Raw genomic sequence first — 18,958 nt, 5'->3', positions numbered from 1 at the left:
TGATCATCAGCACATTTCCTTTTCCACTCAGGGCAAACATATGCTAAAATTCAAGACCTTGATTGTTCATATCGGACATGATCTTTGATTATATAGTAATAGTAATCGTATTGTTCTATTGTACAATACTTCAAAGTACTATTTTATTTACATTGTGACTTTATGTATACACATTGACAAATTTGTGTTCTCTTTATTCTTGTATAAATACAATTATGGTTACACAATTTTTTGGATCGACCTATATATAAAATATATATAGGTACATGCAGGTATCATAAAACAGATAATGTTCTGAATCAATTGTAAACCTTTTCGTCAATTTCTGCATGTTGACCGTGTATACAGCTATTACATTTGTATATAATTATGAATATGGTAACTTTTGGTTAATACTGACACAACTTCTTGTTATACAAAATATCCTGAGATTTTTGTAACTACTTTCTTTAAGTGATTGTTTAATACATGTAATATTTGACCTAAAAAGAGGAAACGTTGTCAACTCGAATTTAACGAGGACAATTCTGTGTAGTCAATGTGTGCCAATATCGCTGTCACTTAAATAATGCAATCGTCTTTAGTTTACATATTTAATGATTTATAATACCGCCATATCATATATACTACAAAGTACAAATATTGTAATGTTTGATTGATGCAGATAAAATTATTATACAAACCGTCCTGAGATATCAAAACAACAAATGTTTAATGACAGTTCAGTACTTTGACTCATAAGAAGCACTCTAAATTTATGCAGACAAAATTATGTAGTCACATCAGTATTGCTGTCGTTTGTATTTTACAATCGATAATGAGTGAACAAATTTACCAATTTGTGATACTGCTATTTGATTTTTTGTAACTGCAAAAATGGTCATTTTTGGTTAATTCAATCTTATATTTTTCTTATGCAAACCATCCTGATATATAAAATCGTTTGATTTTCAATGACGCTTCAGTATTTTGACAAAAAAGAGTAAGTGGTAGCATTCTAAATTGATGCAGACAAAAAGTTATAAGACGGAATTTAATGTTTAAAAATTGACATCGTAGTTATGAAAGGAAAGTTTATCTGAAAAAGGCTTATGTTTATCTGAGAAAGTATAAATCAGCAAACGCAAAATTCTTTTCAATGGTATATGATTTGTTTTTTTATCTTGGTATAGTTAGTTAGAATAATTTTGACAAAAACATTTTTCAAATTTTTGATAAAATTGCTAAGATTCGTGTTTTGGAAAGGGATAATGATTATCTTTATCACTTATCATTTTGTTCTCACCCGTATCAACACCCCAACTGAACTCGACGTTCAAGTCTTATTCTAACCACTAAAAAACTACAACATTTAAATTTTCAATGTTTGTAAATAAAAAAAGAAATTGTTTGGATTTACCTTTGCACATCACTCCTTCTTCATCAGAACCGTCTGAACAGTGTTTCGTTCCATCGCAAAAAGTAGAATTATGGACGCATTGAACACCATCCGCGCACTTGACCTGGTTGTTTTCACAAGGACGAGCTGCATAGAATAATTTAAAAAGGTATGTGGTCATCATTAGTTCTTACATTATTAACACACTGATGTTGCAACTCCGACAGGTAATGTTGACCTCAGGCAGATAAGACTTTAGTCTGTATTTAATAATCTGACTTTAACATGTTTTGTTGTTATGTTTCTGATGAAGGTAAATTCAGAAAGGGGCTTTGTACGCGTATAATTGACAAATTGTTATTTGCATTTTAGTATGTTGGTTTTGTTTTTGTTTGCTGTTTGTATTTTATGTTTGTTTATGTTTTGATAACAATAGAAACTCTTTGATGAGACAAATCTACACCAGAGATCAAATGATCAAATGATGTAGATATCAAAAGCTTTAAGTCACCGTGTGACCTTGAACGATGAGCAAAATCCATTCCGCATAGTAAGTGATAAAAAACACAGAAAGTGAGAAACAAATAAACGAGAACGCCTGTTTTGTTTGTTTGTATTATCAAGCAGATATGCTGAGTCTTATGTATATATTTTTTAAAGGTTAAATCGTTTAACAGCTTGACTTATGAAACAAGCAATTATGGACGTCTTAAGTTAACCTAAATCAAATATCTTTTGAAATGTTATTGTTTGAAGATTATCAAATTAATGCAAATACTGTAAATTCAGAAATTATTGCGTGCATTTATTATTGCGATTTTTCAAATTTGGACAAGAATGCGAATTTAATTATTGCGATTTCAGAAAAATCTACATACAGATCTATGTTTTAGTTATCAAAATGCGAGTTCTTATTATTGCGATACTCATCTAGTCGCATTATTCGCATTAATAAAAACCGTTCTGAATTTACAGTACCCTACATGACCTTTTGTACAGGTATATACCTTTACACATTTCTTCATCCTCGTCAGATCCATCTCTGCAACTGGTATATTGATTACATAGGCCTGATTTATAAATACACTCTATGTTATCCCTACATTTAATTTGATAGTCTGGGCACTTATAATCTAAAATTAAAAGAGATTAAACATAGATAAAACTTACAAAATAATTATTTTTCTAGAAAATTTTCGACGCACCACTATCGTTATAGAAACTGTTAAGATATATTATAATGAAAATATTCCTTTCTTCTCGTGGTTTGCATTTATTACAAAATGACAAATTGTTTTTGTCTTCCAGTATAATTTTTCATTTACCACTTTGTTTGCAAGATTACTACTATTTTTTAATATTAATTACTTAAAACATGTCCTTCATACGAAAACATGAGAAATAAAATCTGACATTAAGAATGGTTCGTTTTTAATACAAGTTTCCTGATGATTGCTTAAAGCAACAATGCGTACGATAACAAATGGCTCATATTTTCTTATTAAAAGTTCCCCATTCAAATATTTTACAATAACCAATGTTCGTTTCTTAATCGAACAAAACACTACACATATCTTCAATCCAAGTAACAGCGGAAATGAACAATCGACATTTCATTGTTTTTTGTTTCTTTACAAATTATACATAAATGAGTGTGTTTCCTTAAAAAATAATGAATAATGCGCCGAGTGGGCCTAGCTCAATGTGGTGCTAAATTTAAATTTTGAAATCTACATTGCACTCCTTAGATTTATTGTATTCTTACCATTACAGACTTCGGGTGATTCATCAGATGCATCTTTACAATCCGGCCAACCAGAACATAGACTATTCTTATGTATGCACTGGATACCATCCTGGCATTTGATCTTATCTTCACCACAGTCGAAATCTTAATACAAATCTTAGAATTATTCCCACGTCAATATTTTTCACTAATGACAATTTTGTAGCCCTGATTTAAATACATATCCAAACTAAATATATCTAAAAAGAATGATCATACTGCATGAAACGCTTAATATAGTAACGCAGTAGGAATAAGGTGCACTTTACAAAATAAAATAATGTAAAAGAAGGAATGTTGTGTATCAGTATGCATAACAATAAATTCTACGAGCAAAGACCAATAAAAAAAAACAAAATGAAAACACGACGACCGTGAGAAATGGAAACAAAATTTCCATCAATGTATGATATAAACAAACGACATTGAATGCTATGTTCTTGTAATGAAACAGAGAGGCGTAAAATACTAAATATGACATTAAAAAAAGTAAAAAAAAAGATATGACAATGCAATGGCAAAGTTGAATACTGCATAAAACGACAAAAAGACTTAACAACATTATACAAAACACAACATAAAATAAACTAAAGACTGACAAGTTCGTACACTATCAAAAGCAAGAGGTGATCTTAGTGTTCCGGAAGGGTACGCAGATTCAGCTTCACATATGGCATGGGTCGTGTTGCTCTTTTGAAAACAAAGCCAGCAATAAGTCTTATTTAAAAAGGCACATTGAATAAAAAAAGGTTGTATATACGTAACCCATTAACTCAATGCCGATAATGTGGTAGTTTTAGCAATATATTGTTATTCTTATTAGATTTTCAGTATATTGAGAATTTGAATATCAGTTACCAATACGAGGCTTGTTGTCAAAGAAGCGCTAATTACGAGACTCAAGGTTCTTATGTTGTCAAGTGACTAACATTTTCAAAATATCCATATAAGGACAATCTTGAAATTGACTTGTATATGTATTTGTATGATATTTTCATGAAATACAAATTAAACCGTTGACTTTACTATCAAATCGGTAGGTAGAGGACATGTTAATGTGGGTTTAGATGTGTCAACGATCTGTGAAATCTCCTGAGGTCAATGGACAATTCGGTTCCGAGTTGTTAAGACCGGGTTAAAAATAATTGACGTCACAATCCTTAAAACACAAGCATTATAAAGAGCTTATCGCAGAAATATAGGGACATAGATAGTAAGATAACAATGATTAAAAGTCCAAAAAGCAGTTTGATAGCATATTTATCCCCTGAAATTCACAGAACAACCTTAAACATGTAAAATAACATAAAAGCATGCTAACAGCGATTTTCGAATAGGAATATACACACCTGCACATGTCTCTTTACTTTCGTCGGACTCATCATTGCAACTTGCATATCCATTATTACAGAGGCTATACGTGCTAATACACTGTAAACCATCTGCACATTTAACGAGACCTGGTGGGCACTGAAAGTCTTTTATAAAGTATTTGATTTGTATTATTAAAATAAGAAGATGTTATGTAATTCCAATGCGACAACTCTCAACCAAAGACCAATAACATATACATTAACAATTACAGGTCACCGTACGACCTTCAATAATGAGCAAAACCTATACTGCATAGTTGGATGTAAAAACCCCGATATTGCAAGAAAAATAACGGCCTGATTTATGAATTTAACAATGAACAAACGGAACAAAATATGATATACAGAAACAAACAGCAGCCACTGATTTACAGGCTCCATACTGAATTTTGTTACTCATTCTTTGGTTTTCTATGTTGTTTTGTGTACTGTTGTTTGTCTGTTTGTCTTTTTGGTTTATTTTTTAGCCATGACGTTGTCAGTTTATTTTCGACTTATGAGTCTGAATGATCCTTTCGTATCGTTCACCCCTCTTTAGGTACAGATCTGAGAGGTACTGACAGCTGGCTTAAAGCCTAAAGCAACTAAAAAAAAGATAATATTTCTAAGACTATTGAACTTTTAATGACAATAGTAAAAGGAAACTCTTTAGCTGACTTTGATATATGTGTTAAATGTAACAAGTTAATTCTAATCAAATTTCGCTACGATGTAATTTTCTGTCATTGTGTTTGAAATAAAAAACGATGGCGTTTCATTAAATATATGACCATTTCGTGTTACAAACAGATAATCAAAAAATAGAAGATGTGAATTGACCATATTTAAACATGTTTAAGTATATGAACAATTTTACATTACTATTTTTTCAATAGTGAAATGTGTAGAAGGAAGAACACTTAAATATTTCATCAACAAAACTAAGATATGTCTTCAAATATTTCTTAACACAAATATCAAAATTGAATCCCATCAATTTGGCCATTTGAAACAGAAAAATGTGTTCTAGCGTTAGAAGTTATGTATACCCTCCTCAGAAGATTAGGAATCTATATAAGCTTAAATAAAAACTCATAATGCATAAATGTGTAAGATATCCGCGAAGCAGTATCCAAATTTAAAATATAGCTTTCAAATTAGTGTAAAACACAAGTATTATAAAAAGCTGATGTCAGAAAGATGATATTTTATATTAAACATGATCATTGATGATACAAGTATGACATGTATGAGATGGCATCATTTGGGAATAGTTTACTCAGACTGACCATAATAGTTATGATCATTTGTTCACTCAGGATGTTATGTATAGAACAAATGACAGCAGCATTGGTACACAATGGCCATGATGACTACAAAATATTCTCCGCATCAATTTAGAGTGCCAGCATTTCTTCTCTGTATTACAATATCGAACCGTCACTAAAGTCAGTAGTTCAAGATGGTTTGTATAACAAAACTATTTGAGGGCATCATCCAACACTGACATGACTGATTTCATTTGTACTTTAAAATGAAATGTATGAGAAGTTCTCTTCTCGGAATAGTATACTGTTACTATATTATGTCAGTTAATTGATTTTGTTGGTAGCTTAACGTCAAGGGGCAAATATTTCATTCATGTTTAGAACGAGTATATCTTTTCAGACGTCCCAGATATCATACATAATCGGTAAAGATAATTCTGTCGAATTGACGAGAAGGTTCATATTTAAACAACTGTTACACCTAATATATCCGGACACTGTACAATTTTCGTTTGAACATTTTGTCAAAAACAGAATTGTTAATCCAAGGTTAACAAGGTGAATTACGAGTAAAAATCTATGTAATGCATAGAGTTATATTTAGGAAGAGACTGTCAAAAAAGGGGAACGAAAAAACGTAAACAATGATGTTGTCCCATCATATAAAAATACTTTTCCGATGCGTTGGATAACCTTTCTATCCACTTTCTAATAAAATAAAACAAACTTTCCTTTCTTTTATGATAACTGAATGTATATTTGTCGCTCACAAGCGTGTAATTTTATAACCATTATTTAATGTTCGGGTATTTGACATCCAATCTTTTATGGTAATATTCTTTACAAAGCACAAACATGTCAGTATTCACCTCAAAAGCTAACAAAACCTTTAAACAGACTTATTAAGAAGGGATATAGTTACGATACTGTTGTCAGGTCATTAAAGATTGCATATTTTAACTTTAATATTGATTCACTTATAGGGTCTTTGCATCGGAATTAAACACATTTATTTTAAAACCAGTTGTTGGCATGACACAGGTTATGTTCTTCTCATATATTTTATATAATACTAAACCCCTAACAGGAGGGATTGTGCCTGATATTCATATGATGAAGACATAATCTTTCAATCAGTTTAATTGAGGTCTGGAGCTGGCATGTCAGTAACTGCTAGTAGTCTGTTGTTATTTATGTATTATTGTCATTTTGTTTATTTTCTATTTCCTATTCTGACATCGGACTCGGACGTCTCTTATACTGAGTTTTACTGTGCGTACTGTTGTGCGTTTGTTTTTTCTACTTTGGCTAGAGGTATAGGGGGAGGGTTGAGATCTCCAAAAACATGTTTAACATCGCCGCATTTTTGCGCCTGTCCCAAGTCAGGAGCCTCTGGCCTTTGTTAGTCTTGTATTATTTTTAATTTTAGTTTCCTGTGTATAATTTGGAGTTTAGTATGACGTCATTATCACTGAACTAGTATACATATTTGTTTAGGGGCCAGCGGAAGGACGCCTCCGGGTGCGGGAGTTTCTCGCTGCATTGAAGACCCATTGGTGGTCTTCGGCTGTTGTCTGCTCTATGATCGGGTTGTAGTCTCTTTGGCACATTCCCCATTTCCATTCTCAATTTTAAGAATATGAAATGAAAAAAGAAATTTGTAATGTATATAATCTTGATAATATCTATACAGAGTCTAACTAGTATAGTAATTGGCTTTACCGAAAAAAAAAGAACAATGCGATTATTGTTTACACAATAAAAGCTCAGGTCTAATTTGAAAAGTCTTAAACACGGTAATCTGTCATAACCAGACCTGTCATCAGGTCTGGTCAGTAGCAGACCTGTCGTCGGGTCTGATCTGGGCAGACCTGTCCTCATGTCTGGTCTGGGGCAGAGCTGTCCTCAGGACTGGTCTATAGCAGACTTGTCCACAGGTCTGATCTGGAGCAGACTTGTCCATAAGTCTGCAGCAGTCCTCAAAAAGCAGACCTCGGTGTGGTTTACTAACGACGGAGTTAGTTTGCTTGTCTGCATATTTATTCCATGAAATACACATAACAACCTTTTAATATAAAAGAATGCTAGCAATGTTACCTGCATTGGTATATACAGACCTGCACACGTCTCTTTACTTTCGTCGGATCCATCCTTACAACTTGTATGTCCATTACAGAGGTATTTCGTTCTAATACACTGTAAACCATCAACACATTTAACATGATCTGGTGGGCACTGAAAATCTTAAAAAATGTATTTTAGAAATAGGAAAATTTGACTTGTTTATATGGACCAAGGCTCCGTGTTGAAGGCCGATCTTTGACCTATAATGGTTTACTTTTTACAAATTGTGACTTGGATGGAGAGTTGTCTCATTGGCACTCATACCACACCTTCTTATTTCTATTCGAACAAAATTGGCGATCGAGTAAACGGCAATTTTGTTCTTTTATCATAAATTGCAGATTGCTAGATTGTTTAATCAAAATAAAAGATGTTTGACTAATATGATAATAGTCATAGAACCGTATTTTCAAAAATTGTATCGCAACATTAATCAGTCTTTTAACAAACGATATTAAATTGATAAGGTTGTACCTTCGTAAATTTTACGGACGCCATCACGAGTTGGTTGACCGTTATGGAATAACTGTTTCACAGATGATATCGGATATGTTCCTTATGTCGTAACTACAATACCCTCCCTTTTCACGAATGTGACTTACCGAATTAGACTATTTACCGGATTTGTAATAACATAAGCAACATGACGGGTGCTACATGTGGAGCAGGATCTGCTTACCCTTCCGGAGCACCTAAGATCACCTCCAGTTTTTGGTGGGGTTCGTGTTACTTAGTCTTTGGTTTTCTATGTTGTGTCATCTGTACTATTATTTGTCTGTTTGTCTCTTTTTTTTTCCATGGCGTTGTCAGTTTGTTTTCGATCTATGAGTTTGACTGTTCCTCTGGTATCTTTCGTCCCTTTCTTGTACATTGTATTTGTTGAATTATTCGTGAATATTTGCTTTAGATGAACTGTAGCAGAGAGTCTGAATGCCCCTTATATTTTATATACATTACAGGTGAGTTTTTTTTTCGTTCGGAACTAGTCAAATCACGCCGTATGTTTTATGACTTTGTTTGTTTATGTTCTGTCCCTATAGTTGTGTGGTCATGAGGAGAATACTACTTTGTTGGATGTGGAAGGTGAGGAATGGGCAGTCAAAGTGGTATAAAAAGGAATGCCGTCATTTGAGAAGAATAGAGCATGAAAAGTGAATAGACGCATTTTTGTTTAAAGGGGCACTAGCTACGAGATAAATAAGAAAATTAAATTATGATTTGTTTGCTCAATCATTAATTGTGAAATAGTGAAACAATAATTCGATTTTAGCAGCCAGTATGGTTCAGTTTTGTAAAAATAAGCTAAGAAACATCGATGATGAATAATTCACTTGCAAGTGAATAATTCGACCTCATTGAATCCGTATTCATGTTAACTTCAATTAAACCCCTTAGCAAGAGACTTATGCGTGTTCAGTTATAAAAAGAAAAGAGTGTCAACATTGAAAGTGAAACAAAGGTTAATCATTTGATTGCCTGATTCGATTCACAAAAAATCATTCTTAAACAGGTAAAATCGAAAATATACTTATTTGTTAAACTTATAACATGAAATCAAAAAGACATAGCAAAATACAATTGCACAAGGTCGCTATATATTTATAACAATGTTAATGTTTATATCGTGTTATGTGACCGTCGGTAGTTTTCGGAATTCATCTCGATAGTTAATTAGATGACGTCTAGACTAAAATACACACGAAATTCTGCTATATATTATCTAGTATATGCATTGTTAACTGTTTATTCAAGACTTATTATAATTTGGATGTGTGTTTTAGTATGTTATATGTTTTCCAAGTCAGGACAATGACCATTGTTATATTATAGTTCGTTTCTGTGTGTGTTACATTTTAATGTTGTGTTTTTGTTGTGTCGTAGTTCTCTTATATTTGATGTGATTGATTGGGGGGGGGGGGGGGGGGGTCTCATCACGATTCACGAGTTGATTTTTTTGTCAATCACGATTCACAGAAAATAAATTTCCATGATCACGAATCACGAAAATATAAAAAAAAAAATCTGTAGAAAAACGGATCACGATAGCGAAAATACGCCGATCACGAAGAACGAAAATAACCCATCAGGCCCCTCAGTAAAGCGACTTAATAACTACAGTAATGCAATTCGCCTTTTCAGAATCTAAAGGACTATGGGTAATCTCATTGTTCGTACACCAAAATGAAAATAAGGTTACCTCATTGGTTGAATTTCCATTGTTTAGTATATTATAATCCATTCACAACGTTTTGGTGTACGCTTTTTACAATATCACCCAGAACGCATTAGATTATGAAACGGCGAATTACAATATTAAGTTTTAAAATAATATTACTATAAACTGTTGTAGTAGTAACAGTCTAATGACTTGATAAACGTGTTACTATACCTAGCTTTACTTTGACTAACCGAATTTGATATTTCCCGTCACAAATATAACACTTGCCATGTCAGATATGCATGAGTTCATATTTTTAGTTCAATATGGTTTCTAAATGAACTATCATATATGCCATTGAATATTATGAAAATAAAAACAAAATAAGCACAATCATACAGTAGCAAGGTTTTCGATCATGTTTTTTTTTAAAGAAATCAATATTTATTTCGTATTTTCTAAATAATAATGAGCCTACCACACTTTAAAAAAATGCATATATGTTGCAGTAAATTTAATAGCTTTATTGTTCTTTACTTCCTGACACTGTTCTGGTTGGAATTTCATTTGATAAAAAACATGCATGTTCTTTATGGTTAGCTATTAAATACTTCAATCAAAATATTAAAAGGAACCTTTCTTATTTCTAGATAAAACAAGACACCACAATAGTATGTCAATTTTTAAATTATGTTATCCAGCAATAACTCACTAAAAACCATGTACTTACTTATGCACAATTCAGGATCGTCATCTGAACCCTCTTTACAGTAGGCGCCGTAGTCACATAAAGTATATTCAGGAAAACAATGTATCCCGTCATTGACTGGGTATATTCAGATAACATCCAGTGAAGTTTGATAATAATTTTAATGAGCACGATTTAACGTTTGTGCTACTTTCTAAAAAAAACGCATGCTTCAAGTATTTATTTCGTTAAACAATAAAGGCTTGTCGTTTTTTTTTATATAATTATAAGTCATTTTGTTGAAATCCCTAATTCGATTAAATTCTCAATATAATTAAAGGCCATTAAGTATATATTATTGAAAAAAGAGAGAAAAAAGAATTCCCTGTTTTTATACAAAATATGAATTATACATTTTCGTACGTCATATGAATTCTTGCAATTCATTCTTTTTCAATGGAAATGGTGACGTCACATATCATTCTAACTAGTATGAAAACCCATAACACGAGAAAACGCAATGAAACAATTATTTTATAAACCAATTACAGATTTCCGTTACAGTTAAACATTTAACCTTGGTACCTCTACATAAATCCTCGTTTTCATCCTCCCCATTGTCACAAGTATTCCATTTATCACAGAATTGCCATCTATAAGCACAGCCAGAACTGTCTGAACATTCTCTACATTGTCCTGGAGGAATAATGTTCGTCGACCCACCTATTTAGGTATAACAATTATCAATTACAACATATCTTAACTTAAAACAACGCTTTCATTCCACCAATGTGAAATTTCCGTGTGTGTTGCAAACTTCAAGCAACGGATGTTTATATAGTATATATATGTAAGACTCCGATCGACGTCCGGTCTCTAATTGACGTCTGTTCCTCAAATCGACGTCTAAAGCTAACGTCACAATAAAATAAGATTCTAAATGGACGGCCATTTTTATGCCCCTCTAATCGATGTCTTTTTTTGTTGTTTTCAAATCGTTGTCTAATTGTTCGCTTCCTTTATCGACGTTTGTTTTATGAATTTGCCGCAATGACATTCGATAACGTAGATCGATTGGATTAGTTTCTATCAAGATACATATTAATATACATGTATGTGTTATAAGATATCGGTGGGTGTCTTGTTGTCATTTGTCGACGTAAGTCATTTATTTTGTTTTAATCGATTCTTTTTGGAAGAGACTGTGTTGTTCCTTCTTATACATTTTTGTACGTCTACTAAGTCATTACGATTTGTAATGTATAAAGACAATAAGGTTCTTCTAACAGCTTTATATAAAGACAAAATGATACAGATGATATAAATAGAAATCAATTTAATAGCAATAATTCTGCGTCGAATTTGAATCGTCCTTATGCAAATGAATATCAAAAATGTCTATGGAATGTCTTTAAATGTTTAAAAATAAGGTTGTTATAAAAAAACAAGCAGACCAAAATTCATCTTTCAATTCGTATTTAAATGTTCCAAAATCAATTAAAGTCTTATACATGTACATGTATACCATGTATACTTGCAGTAATTTATTATTTATTGATCATAGACATCAATTAGAGAAATTACAATCGGTCGGACGTCCGTTTGGCAATACATGACGTCATATTGGCCGTCTATTAGAGGATCAAAATATTAGTCGATTTGAGAATGTGACGTCAGATTAGGACATCGATTTGAGGAACGGACGTCGATTAGAGACCAGACGTCGATCTGAGTCTAACATGTATACGGAAATATTCTTTATAAAGCACAAAAATGTCAGTATTCACCTCTGAAGCTAACAAAACCTTTAAATAGACTTATTAAGAAGGGATATAGTTACGATACTGTTGTCAGGTCATTAAAGATTGCATATTTTGGCGTTAATATTGATTCACTTATAGGGTCTTTGCATCGGCACTAAACACATTTATTTAAAAACCAGTTGTTGGCATGACACGGGTTATGTTCTTCTCATATATGTTATGATGGTATGATACTAAACCCCTAACGGGAAGGATTGTGCCTGATATTCATCTGATAAAGACATAATCTTTCAATCAGTTTAATTGAAGTCTGGAGCTGGCATGTCAGTTAACTGCTAGTAGTCTGTTGTTATTTATGTATTATTGTCATTGTGTTTATTTTCTTTGGTTACATCTTCTGACATCAGACTCGGACTTCTCTTGAACTGAATTTTAATGTGCGTATTGTTATGCGTTTACTTTTCTACATTGGCTAGAGGTATAGGGGAGGGTTGAGATCTCATAAACATGTTAAACCCCGCCGCATTTTTGCGCCTGTCCCAAGTCAGGAGCCTCTAGCCTTTGTTAGTCTTGTATTATTTTTAATTTTAGTTTCTTGTGTACAATTTGGAGTTTAGTATGGCGTTCATTATCACTGAACTAGTATATATATTTGTTTAGGGGCCAGCTGAAGGACGCCTCCGGGTGCGGAAATTTCTCGCTGCATTGAAGACCTGTTGGTGACCTTCTGCTGTTGTCTGTTCTATGGTCGGGTTGTTGTCTCTTTGACACATTCCCCATTTCCATTCTCAATTTTATTATTTGCTTGACTGTTATATATGATCACAGATATGTTCTATTTGTTGTTGTAATTCAGTAATATCCTCGATTGTGAAATAACTAACTTCTTATTTCACTGATTTGTTACTCGAAACGAGTTAAATTACAATTGGTACTATTTGGACTATGCTTTATATGTGTGTGGGAATACATAACTATCGAACGTGTACGAACATATTCCTCTATTTCTGGAAATCTGATAAAAATATCTTAATATTCCAATCTCTTGATATCAAATGTTTTATACTAATGTGTATAGAATCAACTACTTTTTTCAAATTTAAACCTCTTTTTTATATTCGTGTTTGTTTAAATAAGTAATAAGTAATTTTATTAACTGTAAATGTTTTCATTCAATTTAGTTAACTTTCTTCAAATTTACTAAATGATATCGTTTTCAATTTCTAATGGTCAGAGTGTTTTTTCCGGCCTATTATGCTAGAATCTAAATTTTGTAGACCCATTTTGTTTTAATAAAAAGAAGATGTGTTATGAGTGTCAATGTGACAACTTTCAATCCAAGTCACGATGTACAAAAAGTAAACCATTATAGGTCAAAGTACAGTTTTCAACAGGAAGCATTGGCTCACACCGATCATCCGCCTATAAAAGGTCTAAAAAGACTGATGCCTAGTTTGTTATTGTCCAGGAATGTTATGGGCCAAGTCATAAGATAAAGAGGGGTAGCAGCATTAAATCCAAAATCTACGGTAGTGACCGATTGAATTACTATAAAATTTATTGTTAGATGATTAATGACACAAAAGACGTATACTGTGCATTTAAAACATAAGCTTTGAATACACAATCCGTGATGCTTGTAAAATGATAGATTACATCCCAATGTTTGAAAGTATCACATTGTAAAATAAGCAACCATCAATACAGAAGTTAATTAACCATTGACCTCAAAAAACATTATAAATTGTCTATATATTACAATTCAATGTGTGTCTCAGAGATGATCATTAATACAGGTGTTATACAGAATGCCGGTTTGTACAGAATTTTTGTTGGCCTTAATACAGGATTATTTTTGGTTGAAGGTGTCAGATAATAAATACATTTATTTAGTAGCAACACATGATTTGTCAAAACAATTACGCAAGAGAATAGTTTTGACTAAAAATGCCACTTATGATCTTCTATGTGTAACAAATGAAGACTCTTTCTTTAATTTTTTCGTGTCCTGTAAAAGGGCCGTTGTGAATGCTTGCCTCGGTACCAGATGGATCTCAAATATTCGTTTCTTTGTCACTTCATTCCACGGACCAGTTATAACATGTCTAACCTGGATGTTGTGTAATTTTGTTAACATACGTTAGTTACGTCATTTTAATGAGAGATAGTTTTGTCGGTGAATAGCAGGACAGTTCATCGCATATTATCATGCGACAATCCTTGCATTGAAATGATAATTGACACAAATAGTTCATATTGATCATGTTATGTATGAGTATTTTTACAGACGTTTTGTTCATCAGTCACCTTACTTCGAGAAAATACGATTGTACTTGAACATGATACAGTTATAATATGAAAACAACCATTTTAGTGCAACCTCGTATATATATATATATACGTTACTGTACCTGTTATTGCAGTCAAAAACAACACAACAAAGAAAAGATAACTTTCCATAGCCCTGTGAAAAATAAGTTTATACATGTTACATAATAAAAAAAACTAAAGCAACGTAGCACACGCTTCACATGCAATGTTATTTCGTATCCAGCCTTTGTCATCAATTGTATTATAATGTATATATACCGATTTTACTTAAATTAAAACAGTAATCAATTCGTGATACAACTGATACATTGTAATAATGTAAACATTAGAAAGTGAAACATAATTTAAAACAATTCGAATACATGAAATGATAAAGCTTTCAAAATTAAAACAGCTATATTTTGTAATATAAATAAGTCTGTCTTTTTCATTTTCTGTTATAATATAACATGTTTTGCTCATGAGCTTATGATAACATAACTTAGCTTAATATGAGTTGTCCAATGAATAATACGAGTGAATATCATAAAACATTTAACATCTATACTATAATCTATACTATTAAATGAGAAGACCTCATTTTGTGTGTCGCTTTCTCAATAAATTAATTATCATGCCTTTGTGTCCTAAAGGTACCATGCATAGTCGCATTTGTCATCCTCGCTTGTGATTATTCCGTTTGTGTTATTTTGTGAGGAAAACGAAAATAAAGGCGTTCGAATGTTGTTTCCGTCATTGGACGGACTTTTAAGTCACAGACAAGACCGTCGTTTAAAACTGTATAAAATTACACATAATGAACATAGGTACTCGGGGGGACAGGTCATTTGTTTTCGCTTTTTCTGTATACTATGAACATGATGAACATACATATACTATAAATAAAGTGTACATTGTATTTGCTATTTACTATCATTTCAAGTTTACTATCAACGGCGGTCATATATTATATAGAGAGTATAGTATGTGTCTGTTAACAACATACAGAAAAACGCAGAAAAATAATTGAAATTAATAAAAAATAAAAAAATAAAGGATTTTGAAAAAAGGGGGAGGCTAAAATAAATTGTGCTGCCCGCAAGTATTTATGACTTTTGATACCTTTCTTGAAATTCTCAAGTCATAAAATATTTTACAAAAAATCATCCTACAACAGTTTACATATTTTCAACCACGCTCTAAATGCCCGCGATTTCGCGGGTGTGTTCCAGTAATTAGTTTAATTATGTAAAACAAAATATCAAATTACCATTAAAATGAACGATTCAGTTAATCTTTTGATGTTTTTGGTAAAGAATCAGAATATCAAAACTGTAATTAGCTTAAGGTTTTCGGATATCAGAGAAAAAATACTAAGGATATGTTTACCAATAAAATATTCAGTTGTGTTTTTTTGATGTCTGTTCTCGATTCAATGTTAACAACATTTTTTTAAATGAATATATGGATGCAAATTTACACATTGTTTAATCTGAAAAGTGTTTCACAAGTAAAACTCCAAGCCCACATTAATGTGCACTTTTTATAGTCATTGTATAGTTTAAAGATGTTGGATGCTCTGTTTTAAAATCACGATAAAAAAAGAAGAAATGGTATGATTGCCAATGAGAAAACTCTCCACAAGATACCAAATGACACAGAAATTAACAGCTATAGGTCACCGTATGGCGGTCAACAAACGACAACCACTGATTTGCAGGCTCCTGACCTGGGACAGGCACATAGATACATAATGCGGCGGGATTTAACAGGTTAGCGGGATCCCAACCCTTCCCTAACCTGTGACAGTTGTGTAACAGTACAATATGTGAACGAACTATAAAAATCAGTTGAAAAAGGCTCAACTCATCAGAATGATACAAACTGAAATACATCTAACAAAAACAAAAACTTGTTTGGTAAGTGTTTTTAATTAGCTAGAATCAATAAAAAGTCAAGACATAAATTATATAAAGAGAGGCGAAAGATACATGAGGGACACTCAAACTCATAAGTCGAACATAGACGGACAATTCCATGGCTAAAAAAGAAAAAGACCAACAGACAACAATAGTACATAAAACATAACATAGAAAACTGAAGGCTGAGCAACACGAACTACACCAAAAGATATGAGTTGATCATTTGCTCCCGAAAGGGTACGCAATCCTGCTCTACATGTGGCACCCGCCGTCTTGCTAATGTTAGTATAAACCAGGTTATACATCTGATTCGATTGGCAACAATCTGGAAAAGGGGATTGTACATTGTAGTTACTACATTAGGAACTTATCCGTTATTATCTGTGAAACGGATTTTTCTTAGCGGTCAACCAACTCGTGATGGTGTTCGTAAAACTTACGAAGGTATGATTTCAACTTCACCACTTGTAACTCTTAATTGAGAAGCTTCCTTGTGAACAGAAACCCACTATCATCGAAATTATGATAGGAAATGCAAGCCCTGAAATACGCATCAATTGGGATTTTTATTCCCGGTATATATGCGTTGCTGAAATGTAGCTACATAGAAAAGGAAAGTTCCCAATTGGAAAGATGAAATCACCTCTTTTTGTTGTAAAGTTTTGTTTTCAACCGACCTTCATTGTTAATGTAAGTCAATATATGAGACAGACTTAAATGTATCTGTTGTATCCTTCGATGGGACAGATATGTTTATCGTACATGACGTAATTACCAAATTTTGAATTATTTACATAGCGGAAAGTAATGTTTAACTTCTTTTTTTCCTTTTTTCTAAGAAGTAAAAATTATGTCATTTGCATTTTGTGAAGTACGTGACTGCTGGTACTGTCTTGGATTTACAGTATATCCGCAGTTTGTTGGTCAATAAGTAGAAAATAAAGTTGACACTTACGCTTACGCTTACATTCGAGAAGTGAATATGCAAGTAAATCATAAAGCGAGTAGGAGACATATTCAAATGTTAACAACTAATTACTGACATTTCAAAAACTGCCGATTATCCTGGTTTGAAACACTTATCTCTTTATTAAACAATTACCTTCATTACTTCATTATCCACCTTTTTAGATATAATTATAACAATAAACTTTCAAGTGTCACCTATGATGACCATTTTTAAATATTTATCAATTTAATTGACGATTCAGAATAGAAAAATGTAAAAGATAGTTTGACATAGAAATAACCTGGGATTGATGTAAAATACTTATAATGATCACCACTGATTTGACTATTCATTATTATAACTGCAGTTTAAAATCTGTGAAAATATATTATGATCGTGTGCATGGTATTTTTTTTAACTATTCATAATTAAAACACATATCCGTTTAATAATTTATATTATTGTATGTTATATTTTATCAGGATGATGTATATGACCTAAAATTAACATTTGAATTTATACTGTCGTGACTGTTGTTTTGATTTTGCTTTCCATTTTTTTTATCGAGAGGTTCTAATGAGTCGTATAGTAGATACAATACGAGTATGGCCTGTCACATTTTAATTCTTCACTAAAAGTAACCGTCGAGTAATATTGACAAAAAGGTATTTAAAATATAATCTGTAATTGTTCGCAATTTTTCGTTATTAATATTTTGTCCTTAAAACAAATGGATAACCTAAATGCAGTACATGCTACTCCCACAAATTTGTCAATATAGCGAAATTGTAGGAATATGACTCGGTTGCTGAAGTCGAGAGCTTGGTTTTGTCGTATTTGTATCGACTTCTCCTTTATGTGATTACCATCATGGAGTTTGGTTTTGTTTAAATTATTTTGAGCAGTAGGTAATAAATAACAGAGTATGTTTGTGGGTACGATTCGAAATGAAAATGTATGGTAGATTCGTTTGTTTAAAATTGTTTACTGTTTGTTAAAAGGGTTAAACAAGTAATCACTGTGCATGTATGTGTACTCATGGGGAAGTGGTTGTCTTAGTTTCCATGAGTGCAGGCACATCAAGGATGCAAATGTTAAAAAAGACGTTTTTGTTGTATAAACTGAATGGGACTTTTTTCCTTTGTAATACTAGATATTTCAAGTATTCCTGATAAGTTTTGTTATAATCAGTTCAACAGTTTGAGAAAAATCTAGTATAATGTAAGACGAAATCTACAGCGATTCGAGCAAAATTTCTTC

General features: G+C 32.2%; 1 protein-coding gene and 1 long non-coding RNA gene across 18 annotated transcripts in view; both read right to left on the bottom strand.

Moving 5' to 3' along the window:
• LOC127708932 (low-density lipoprotein receptor-related protein 2-like) overlaps nucleotides 1-18,958 on the bottom strand; it is a 423,265-nt gene that overhangs the window by 351,169 nt on the left and 53,138 nt on the right. The gene's annotated exons all lie outside the window — the stretch shown is intronic.
• Nucleotides 12-2,504, bottom strand: LOC127708947 (uncharacterized). The gene is made up of 3 exons (XR_007985445.1): nucleotides 2,386-2,504; nucleotides 1,400-1,525; nucleotides 12-43 (listed from the first exon to the last, which is right to left on the bottom strand). It is a non-coding gene; the product is annotated as an uncharacterized LOC127708947 (long non-coding RNA).

Source organism: Mytilus californianus, unplaced genomic scaffold (genome assembly GCF_021869535.1).
Source record: "Mytilus californianus isolate M0D057914Y unplaced genomic scaffold, xbMytCali1.0.p SCAF_7, whole genome shotgun sequence".
Classification (NCBI taxonomy): domain Eukaryota; kingdom Metazoa; phylum Mollusca; class Bivalvia; order Mytilida; family Mytilidae; genus Mytilus; species Mytilus californianus.
This window is presented reverse-complemented; position numbering and strand designations above follow the sequence as displayed.